Here is a 7,895-nt window from a genome sequence, read left to right on the forward strand (position 1 = left end):
ATCCTCCGCACTTGTTCTGGGTGGGCACTGGCTTTCCTCCATATGTTTCTGCATTGGATTCTTTACTATAGATGTTATTAATTCAGGGATTTCTTTTTTTATTTCCAATCTGAGGTCCTCTGTATCTTTCTGCAGCTCTTTATTTCAGAAACCGTTGATTCATTGCTTTCAGCTCTGTGATTTCTAATTTGTTCTGTGTTCGTGTCCTCTGCACTTGTTACGGGTGGGCTTGGGTTCTGAGGTTGCATTTTGTTCCTTCTCATTGTTATTTTGTGTAGCACTGTCTTCTAACCTTTGTTGTAGATCTTCATTGTAGTTATACGCTTAGCACATACTGAAGTTCAGGTGCAGAACTATAAAGTTTGGATTTATCCAGCTGTGCCTGGTTGGGTCTGGCTGCTGTGCTCAGCTCCTTTCTGCTGCTGCCCTTGGGGGTGAACCTGTTGTTGCCCCCTGCAAGATTTTCTGCTCCTGGACTAGCTGGGTGGTTCTATCCTCTATACTCTCTGCAGGGATTGCAGCTGCAGGGTTTCACCCCAGGCCTGTATGCCAGGCCTGAGCTGAGCCTGGAGGGGACAAGGTGGAGTAGGGGGGAGAGGCAGCTCTTCCACACACTCACCGGGCCTGGGCTAGGACTTTGTCTGGGGATTCCCGGAATGTGGCAGAAATTCATACTTGGTGGGTGGTGTGGGGGAGCTGCTGCGGAGTGGTGGGGGGTATCCCAATGGGGTGGAAGAGGGTCTCACACAAGCTGCGCCTGGGCTGGGACCAGTAATAGGTCCCGCTGGCACAGGGTATCCGAAAGCTCTCCCACACACTCACCGGACCTGGGCTAGGACTGGGTTTGGGGGTTCTTGGAACGTGTCAGAAATTTTTACTCGGCGGGCGGGGTGGGTGAGGTGCTGTGGAGTGGTGGGGGGTGTCCCAAGGGGGTGGAAGAGGGTCTCACCCACACTGCGCCTGGGCTTGGACCAGTAGCAGGTCCTGCTGGCGCAGGGTAGCTGGAAGCTCTCCACACATTCACCGGGCCTGGGCTAGGAGTGGGTCTCGGATTTTACTTTTGATGTCATGCCTATATTAACTCTTTGCCTAACTTTGGGTCATTTTCTTCCTTTCTTTTAAAAGTTTTGTAACTTTATTATTCGCATTTAGGTGTTTCATTTATTTGGAATTATTTTTGTAAAGGTATGAGGTTACTAAGATCTTATGTGTATTTTATATTAACTATTTGTTGCATACTGAATATTGTATTTGCCTTTGATGTTTGTTTCTAATGAAATCTAATAAGTTTGGTTATTTTTTTTAACTGGTTCATACTTTTTTGTGAAAAATGACCTATGATTTTGTTCTACAGACCATAAAACTCTTTATGATAAATACATTAGGTATAATTTTTATGCTTTTGCAGAACTCAGCAATATTGTTTTATAATACAGAGCAGATACCTTTGGGACCCTGAAACTGAATAGGAAGATAGAACTGCAAATGCCAAAAGATCTGCAAAAATGAAAAAATCCCAGAAAACCTGAATAAGGGAGAAATGTTAGCAGTATAAGGAGAGAAAGTCTATGTTATGAAATGGAAAGAGAGGCTGGCCAAAAAGCTCAGCAGAATAAAGCACCTGCAGTGGGACACAGGGACCAGGGATTCAATGCCCGGGCCTGCCTGTGCGGGCCCCACCCCCAGGATGCACTGAGATGGCACTTGAGATTGGGTGTGGTGGCACACGCCGGTAATCCCAGCATTTGGGAGGCTGTAAACGGGCAGATCACTACTAGTCCGATCTGGTAGTGAGACCCTGAATACCCTGTAGACCCTTCCCTAAAATACAGGGAAAAAAAAAAAGGAAAGACAATACAAAGATGTCTCCTTACTGTTAACTATTCATAATACAAGTGATAGAACTTGAAGGTCAGTGGTGGTCAGTGATTACAGTAATTCTATGGGTGGTGTTGATAGAGCTGACCAGTATCTAACAAGCTATCCTGTAATCAAAAAGTAAGGAAGAAATGTTGTATTAATTCAAAAATCAAGGAAGAAATGTTATATTAATACAACTTTTGGTCCAAAGAATACAGAAGTCCTTTGTTATTTATGAAAACAAGAGGGTTTAAAAAGTCATTTATGATTTGATAGTCTAATAGACCAAATAGTTAAAAATTATGGAATATGGGCTGGAGTGAGAATTTGGTAGTCTGAGTGCCTGCTTGATAAGTACAAGGACCTGGGTTTGATCTCTGACACCACATCTTGCACTGGCTGCAGAACCCCAGGCGTGCTGAGCCGGCACTGAAACCTGCCATGATGGTGCACTGGGGAGGCTAAAAACAGGAGGATCACTACGAGTCCAAGCTGCATAGTGAGCCCCTGTACCAAATGCATACATATACATATAATATATATTTATGTGTGTGTGTGTGTGTGTGTGTGTGTGTGTGTATATACATCCATACATATATATGGGATAGCGAAATGCTGACCAAAATGTCAGTCATCTGCATCTTCACCATTATGTTTAGTGGGGTGACATTTTATTGAAATTACATTACCCACAGAATAAAAGGAAATGTCAACATGACTGTAAAGTGTATTGTTCAAAGAAAAACAATAATGCAAAAAGAATTTGGAGAATAGATACTGTCCAGATTATAACCTTGTGCTGTGTATTGAATGTTTTAAGATATACTGCACACAGAAAAAAATTTGAATAAATTTGATTGCCACTTTTATTTCTTGTTATAAAAACTAACGAAAGCCCTCACAATTTTGGATCATCCTGTATTTAAATAATTATGCTAGTAAGTGATTAAAAAGCTGAGATTGCCAGAATGAATTTATAAGAAGCATGAGCCAATTATACTGTCTGTAAGAAGCTCAATTCAGATAACAATATAGGGGCATTAAAAGTAAAGGAGTATACCCTAAAAAACACTAATTAAGAGAAAGGTGAAATGGATTATGCTTTTTATCTAGTACACACTGTCTGGTACATGGATATATTATTACCCAAGTAGAATGAACAAAGAAAAGTACCATGAACGCAAAGGAAAGTTATATAAAGATACTCAATTTCCAAAAAAGATAAAATAATCCTAAATATATACATACTGAAAGAGCTTAAAAATACATAAGGTATTTTAATCTGATAAACCTAAAAAGAATTAGCAATCTGTACCTACAGTTGGGAATTTCAGTGTCTCCTCTCAGTGTTACAAGATATGGAAAATTAGGGATGTATAAAACCGAAAACACTGTCTACTAACTGAATCAGTAGTATTCATAGCATATTCATACAATAGTAAAATACAGTTTTTTAGTTGAACATGTAACATTTACCATTTCATGTAGGACGTTACTATTGTAGCATGACTTATTTTCCTTCGTTATGATACAGTTCTTTTTTTCCCTATAATTTTATAGAGAAACAAGTAGCAATGAACCAGTTTCATATCTGATTAGTAGTTTCAATAATTAATACATTGCATATTGTTGTCTTAGTACAGTTGTCTTAAGTACCATTTTTCATACATTGATAGTAGATTCAAGAGTTACATGATTTTTTTTTTTCTTTCTTTACTGAGGATTGAACTTAGACCCCCATGCATACTCTGCACATGTTCTACCACTGGGTTCTGTCCCCAACCCCATTTATGATACATAATATCTTTTAGCAGTCAAACATTATTCATAGAATCAAGCAAAAGAGACAGTGGTCGCTTATGTTTACCTGTAGTCTTACCTTTTCCATTGATCTTTCATCCTCATTATTAGTATTCTAAAGTTTCAGTTTGTTTGCTTCCCTGTCTGAAGAACTTGTGATAGATCTGCTAGCATCAAGTTTTCTTCATTTTCCTTCCTCTGAGAATCTTTATCTTACCTTCATTCCTGAAGGATGTTTATGTTGGATAAATAATCTTTGGTTGGCAAGCCTTTTCTTTGAACACTTGAAAAATGCTTGTAATTTTCTTCTACCGTGTATTATTATTTTTTTTAAAGAATACAAAATAGTGATATATAAAAACAGCATTAGAAATGATACAAAATTTCATTAAACAAAGTAATACGAATTCAACAATGGTTGCTGTATTGCATGATGCTATCTTCAAACCAGATATAAATGTGCAAGATTGGTTTAAAGAAAAAGTAACAAAAAAGTGGTAAGAAATTCAAAAGAAAAAATAAGTAAAAAGAGCAAGTATTAACTGTTCCTTTCAAAAGAACAGCAGACACCAGCAGTACAATTATCCAAACTATCCTGCATATATACCTAAATATATCTTGTTCACTTCTTTTTTTGTCTTTTTCCTCATCTCAGTTTTTCTTTCCCATTGAACAAATTCTTTCCCTTTCCCAGTTTTCATTGTACCTTTCAGATTTTATTTAGTCTTTCAGGTTCTCAGAGTGGCGAGACAGTATAAAGTTTGCGCATGTGGGTCTCATTTCACTAACTAATACAATCTCTACTTTGCATTTATTTATCTACAAAAGCCTTAAATTGACTTTTTATAGCTGAATAATACTCCATTGTATAAAAATACCATTTTTTATCAGTTCCTCAATTGATTGCCCTATATTAGTTATGAGACGTTTACTGTCATTCAAATCATTCTTCTTTTGTCAGTTCATACTTTTTTGTTGTTAATTATCTTCAGTTTTCAGAAATAGAATTATCATATATGTAGGCATTGTTTCTTTGAGTTCTTCCTGTTGGGAATTTGATTAGCTTTTTTTTTTTTTTTTTTTTTTTTGGCGGAACCAGGGATTGAACTCAGGCCCTTGCGCTTGCCAGGCAAGCACTGATTTTACTGAGCCATCTCCCTGGCCCCTGCTTAGCTTTTTATTTCTGTAACCTTGTGTCTTTTGCTAAATTTCAGAAGTTCTGAGTCATCTTTTTTTTGTCCTATGTTCTATCTGTCTGGAATTCCTACAAAACAGGTGTGTTGTTGTCCTATCTCTCCCTGAGAAAATAGTGAGGTTTTACAATTTGTTTTCTTTGTGTTATTCCTATTTGGGTAGTTGCTAGTGATCTTTCTTCAAGTTCACTGAATCTTCTGTAATGTCCATTCTTATTTTGAGCCAGTCTAGTGAGTTTAAAAATTTTCATTTATGAATTTTTAACTGTTAGATTTTAAATTTTCTGTTCGTTCGTTTGTTCGTTTGTTCTTTCTTTCTTTCTTTCTTTCTTTCTTTCTTTCTTTCTTTCTTTTTGGTACTGGAGATTGAACTCAGGACTTTGCACTTGCCAGGCAAGCGCTTATTCTACTGAGCTATCTCCCCAGCCCCTCTTTGTTATTTCTTTGCCAAGACTTTCTACTTAATCATTTATTTTAAGAGTATGCATAATTACATAGTTGTTGGAGCAAGCCTGCCTGCCTGCCTGCCTTCTAGACAACTGCTTCAAAATTCTTGCCAGATAAGTCCAACACCTGCATTATCTCATTGTTGATGTCTGTTGACTTTTTTCTTTCTTTAGAATTGGTGTTTTCTTAGTTCTTGATATGATAATTTTGGGCTGTATTAGGGGTATTTTGAGACTCCTAAGAAACTTGAGTTTCTATTTATGTACATGTTCTATTTTAGCACATAGTTGACCTGGTTGGTTCAGAACACATATCCTGACCCATTTTTGTCGTCTTTCGTTCCATTTTAGTTTTCAAAACCCTTTCATTGTTATTCTGGTCTGCCCTGATTGTGTGCTACTGCAAAGCAGTATGAAATATGAGTAGTTAAGTTTTCAGTAACATTTGTTGTTCTTATTCTGATTGCTTTAATACATGAGCTACTAGGAGTTATGTTTGGAAATATTACATAGATTGAAAAAATTTTTTCTTTCATATCCCTCTTCTCTTATTCCATTTCCCATTCTCTCTGGTTAGAAAGAGGGTAGTTTTATCACCTGTTTGCTACTATTTACCTGAAGTCCAAACAGTGATCAACAGAGTCAGAGCTCTTTCTTTATTGCAGTTTTTAACACCAGTAAGAACAAGAGGAAGAGGCGGCTACCGCTTTTTATCTTAATAAAAGCATGGGAATGGTTAACACGCTTCCACAGTGTTCACCCATACAGCTAAATGTAGTATCAGTATATTACAAGAGCAAGGAAAAATAATTCTTGTATCCAATTTGTGTAAAATATAATTCCTGAAATAAATGATTTAAAACCTGAAACAGGAATTAAGGGCAGGGGTTGGCAAATTATAACCCATGTTCATGTCTAGTCTGAGATCTATATTGGTAAATAATTTTTCAAAATACATTTACTCCAGTTTACACATGGTCTTAAGTGCCTATAACAGAGACTGATCTGGCCTGCAATATCTGGTCCCTTGAAGAAACTTCCATTTCATTTCATTATTTTATTTATTTATTTACTTTGAGCTAGGGTCTCGCTATGCAGTTCAGGCTGTACTCACTATGTAGCCCAGGCTGGCCTGGTACTCATAGTGATCTTCCTGCCTCCCAGGACTACAGGAGTGCACTACCATGCCTATCCTGCAGGAGCTGCTTGCAAGTCTGAATGTCCCCTAAAGGCTTAATTCTCACCTGATGGATGGCACTGCTGTGAGGTGGCAGAACCTTTAAGAGATGAGATTTAATGGAAGGAAGTTAGGTACTGGAGGTATGCCCTTGATGGAGGGCTATTAGGAACCTAGCCCCATCTTTTTGCTGCTTGGCTGCCATGATATGAAGAGCTCTACTCCACCATGCTGTTCCTACCATGATGTAATGTCTCACCACAGGGCCAGGTGACCATGTAAACCTGTGAACCGTAGGGCAAACAGTCTATTATCTTTCTTTCTTTCTTTCTTTCTTTTTTTTTTTTTTCTTTTTTTGCAGTAATGAGGATTGAACTCAGGCCCTTGTGCATGCCAGGCAAGCACTTATTCTACTGAGCTATCTCCCTGACCCAAGTCTTTATTTCTTATAATCGCTTTGTCTTAAGTGTTTGTCACAGGAATGGAAACTTGACTGATATAACTTCTGAATAGAAAATATTAAAAACCTAAATTAACTGTAATAAGCATCCTTATACAATCATGGTTTGAAGGTGCTTATTTTTGAAATCCAGCATGGTATAGAAGAAAGAATGTATGTGGAGTTTTGAACTATAGGCATACCTGGTTTTGGAGTTTTCCTTTAATTAGTTGTTTTAATATTCTCATGTAAATTGAACATGGATATAACTCTTCAATTTAGGAATCTAAATTGCTTAGAAGTTAAGAAATTCGTTTAATATCTCCCTTGGGATATGGTTGTGACATAAGATAGATAAAAAGCCCATATCGAGTGTTCCATACACAATGCTTATTTGGCGACAGGCAGTAACAATTATCTGGGATAATAAAGATTCCAATATAAAAACATGATTGCCTGATTCTCAATTTACTGATTTTTTTGGATGCAATTTTTAAGTATTTTGAGACCAAGTACTTTGGTTTTTATGTTCTTATTACATAACTGGGTGTAAGATTCACATTTGGCGGCTGACCATGTAGCTCAGTGATGGAATGTTTATGTACCATGCTTGAGACCCTGCGTTCAATCCCTATTCTTATGCACACTCGTGCACACATACACACAGTTTAAAATTTTGTATAAACATAGCTCTCTTCCAAAACATTGTATTTTTTAAAAAATTATTTTTCAAGAAAAATGGAAAGTTATCTTTTTCTCCTAAAATGTTGACGTTGTCACCAGATTTAGACCTGGAGTAGACCCACAACTGAATTTTAGGGTACCAAATCATTTTTTAATTTATCTAGACAAGATATATGTTTAAAAGTAAACATTTTTAGTTAATAGTCAAGCTTGATTAGTTAATTAGGTAACGCATAGTTTATGGTATCAAGATCCGAAATTCTTTTTTTTTTTTTTTTAAACCTTTTTTTATTATT

At 36.9% G+C, this 7,895-nt stretch overlaps 1 protein-coding gene across 1 annotated transcript in view; it reads left to right on the forward strand.

Annotated features, from left to right (window-relative positions):
* Positions 1-7,895, forward strand: part of Shoc2 (SHOC2, leucine rich repeat scaffold protein) — a 114,029-nt gene that overhangs the window by 37,615 nt on the left and 68,519 nt on the right. The window lies entirely within an intron of this gene.

This window comes from Octodon degus, unplaced genomic scaffold (genome assembly GCF_000260255.1).
Source record: "Octodon degus isolate 3935 unplaced genomic scaffold, OctDeg1.0 scaffold00042, whole genome shotgun sequence".
Taxonomy (NCBI): Eukaryota; Metazoa; Chordata; class Mammalia; order Rodentia; family Octodontidae; genus Octodon; species Octodon degus.